This window comes from Tupaia chinensis, unplaced genomic scaffold (genome assembly GCF_000334495.1).
Source record: "Tupaia chinensis unplaced genomic scaffold, TupChi_1.0 Scaffold148646_1, whole genome shotgun sequence".
Taxonomy (NCBI): Eukaryota; Metazoa; Chordata; class Mammalia; order Scandentia; family Tupaiidae; genus Tupaia; species Tupaia belangeri.
This window is the reverse complement of record NW_006208495.1, coordinates 2,163,703-2,166,407: the sequence shown is the minus strand read 5'-3', so window position 1 is coordinate 2,166,407 and position 2,705 is coordinate 2,163,703. Positions and strand designations below refer to the sequence as shown.

Sequence of the window (2,705 nt, the reverse complement as noted above, 5' to 3'; positions counted from 1 at the left end):
TAGAAAAAAAAATCTCTTTTCTCCTTAAATACCACGGACAACCTCATTTTATCGCAGCAGACACCTAGAAACAGAACACTGTTTCAGAAAGTCAACTATGGAAAAATTACGGTTAACTGGCAGCTTTCAATTCTAAACAGAAGTGTCCTGAACTTACTGAGTTTGACAGAAGTTTCTTAAAACTGGGGAGTTGGGAAAGGTGGATTCATTTTCTTTCTATTCCAATTGTCTCCTGCATAGGGAAAGTAAAGTCAATGCATCAAATGAAGAACCAATGTTTGACTAGTATACAGTATGTGAGATTATGAAATAATAGCTTGTCCTCCTAGTTAACCTTGTCCTGGATTATATATAGGTTATTTGTAGCCGCCACTGATAGAATATTTTCTGAAGGATGCCAAGCTGTATGCAAGATCTTTTTGGTAAAGTTCAGACTGTTGACACTGATCTCATCTTTTCTCTACTTTCACCCCACATACAATTTTTGAGGTTTGAGAATAGCCCGGGGTTTGCCATTTTCCCTTGAGGCTTCAAGGATCACATCATACTTTGTGTTTCGGTCAAACATCCTGAAGAAATTATTGTAGGAGCCTGTCATGACACTGACTGACCCATTCCATACACACTCAAATTTGTCAAAAATGAAATTTTCATAGAGGAAAATGTCATTTTCATAGAGGGAGCACAACTTGCTGCATAGGTAGTCATGAACCTGGTAAGTCTTGATGGGGAGGTTTTCCATGTTGAGATCCCAGACTTTAACTGTCAGATAGTCCCTGGTCATGATATACCTCCCACTGTGGCTGAACTTTATATCTGAGATCGAAGAGATAATTTCAGAGAAAAATGATCTATTGTTTGGATCTTCTGGCTCTTGAAGAATTTGGTGTGCCTGTCAAACAGGGCCGATGCTCGCATGTCTCACAGCTGGATTGTCCCTTTGCTGCTACTGTACACAAAAGTGTTGCAGTTACTGTACACAAAAATGTTGCAGTGATGAGAGTGGAACTCTGCCACTGTGTTCATCTCTGTGAGCTCCTCCATGTTGGTTGGATTAAAGTCCACAATACAAAAACTTTGATTAGTAATTTCAAAGTTCCATAGGTTACTCCTCAGGTCATCAGCAGACACGTAGGTTTCATAGTCACTATTGACTGATATGGAGTTGATGTGATATGTATGTGCATTGGTAAATACTCTTACTAGAGTGGACTCCACCATCAGGTCCATGGTTCTCAGGATAGGTACTCGCAGAGTTGTGATGGTGGCAGGATCCCAGAGTTGCCTCTCCTCATCCTTCAGATTGTAGCCTTCTGGTCTCTTATCATGCTGGCTGACTTTACATAATTTTACAGTTTAATCATTAGTAGACAGAAGAAAGTAAATTGCATACTGCTGAGGGAGCCATATTATTTTATTGATTTTTTTCTTCTATTTCTAAACTCTTCAGGTAATTGAACTCAGGTTCATGGCTCTGGAATGTGTTGTAAACATTGTATTCACCTCTGTGATGAAACTGATTTTTACTCTCCTGCTCTCATTGAAATATTACAACCCCACCCCCCTTGTCCCCTGTCACTAGTAATTCTCCCATGTGGTTGAAGTCTACTGAAGAGATAATGTCAGCTTCTTCACATAGCTGTGGTCCTGCAGGAAACTGTTGTTGATTTTGTGGGTATTAAAGGGTAGAAAATGGGGGAAGAGGAAATGGAATGCAAAGCCAGTTGCTTTAGGATGTAAATCATCTGAAGATGTGAAAATGACTGGTGCCATGTAATTTCTCTGATCTCTTTGGGGTGAAATCTGATAAACAGATGTGGCTTCTTTAGCCTCATACTGTCCTGCAGTATCATATATAGGTTATCAACAACAATAGGAAGATAATAGACAACAACAGGCAGATAGTGTTTTCATATGCAATGCTTTCACAGCCATTGCTAGTGAAGTTCACAGAAGCACAATTCTCCATGCATCTAAAGGTCACCATGTTTTCTCAGATAGGCTACTCTCCACAGTAAAGAACATTTATAACTCATCTACAAAAATACAAATAACCCAGTTAACAAATGGTCAAAGAACTTAATAGGTATTTCTTTAAAGAAGATACATAAATAGCCAATAAGCACATAAAAAAAGGTCAGTATCACTAATCATTAGGGAGATGTAAATCAATATTACAATACGATATCACCTCACACTTCTTAGGATATTTATTATTAAAAAAAAAAAACAGAAAATAATCATTGGTGATGATGTTGAGAAAATGCAAGCCATATGTAGTGTTGCTGAAAATGTGAAATGTAGCTTTAGCTATGGAAAGCAGTCCCTCAAAAATAAAAATATAAGATTTGCATATTCTTGTGATTTTATGTCTGCATATATACTACAATAATGGAAAACTGTAACAATACTTCTCACGCAATACTGGATTCATATGGAAGTTCTTTGATTTGGCTCCCTGTATGCTTGGTGCCTGTGCCCTTCTTGACTGGAAGGAAAAGCTGGAGGTAGATATCACAGCTTGAAACTCTATTGAAGGTGCTAGTTTTTCTCTTTCTCTGTCACTCACTCTACTGAAAGAAAGAAACTTTAAAAAAATAAAAGATATTTATATACCAATACCAACGTTCGTAGCAGCATTATTTAATTTCTTTTTTTTTTTTTTTTTTGGAGAGGTTTTTGCTGTAGGGCGTGTCACCTCGCCA

The 2,705-nt window shown here is 37.7% G+C and overlaps 1 pseudogene; it reads right to left on the bottom strand.

Annotated features, from left to right (window-relative positions):
- Nucleotides 1–325: 325 nt before the first annotated feature.
- LOC102474982 (serine/threonine-protein phosphatase 2A 55 kDa regulatory subunit B beta isoform pseudogene) overlaps nt 326–2,705 on the bottom strand; it is a 21,681-nt pseudogene continuing 19,301 nt past the window's right edge.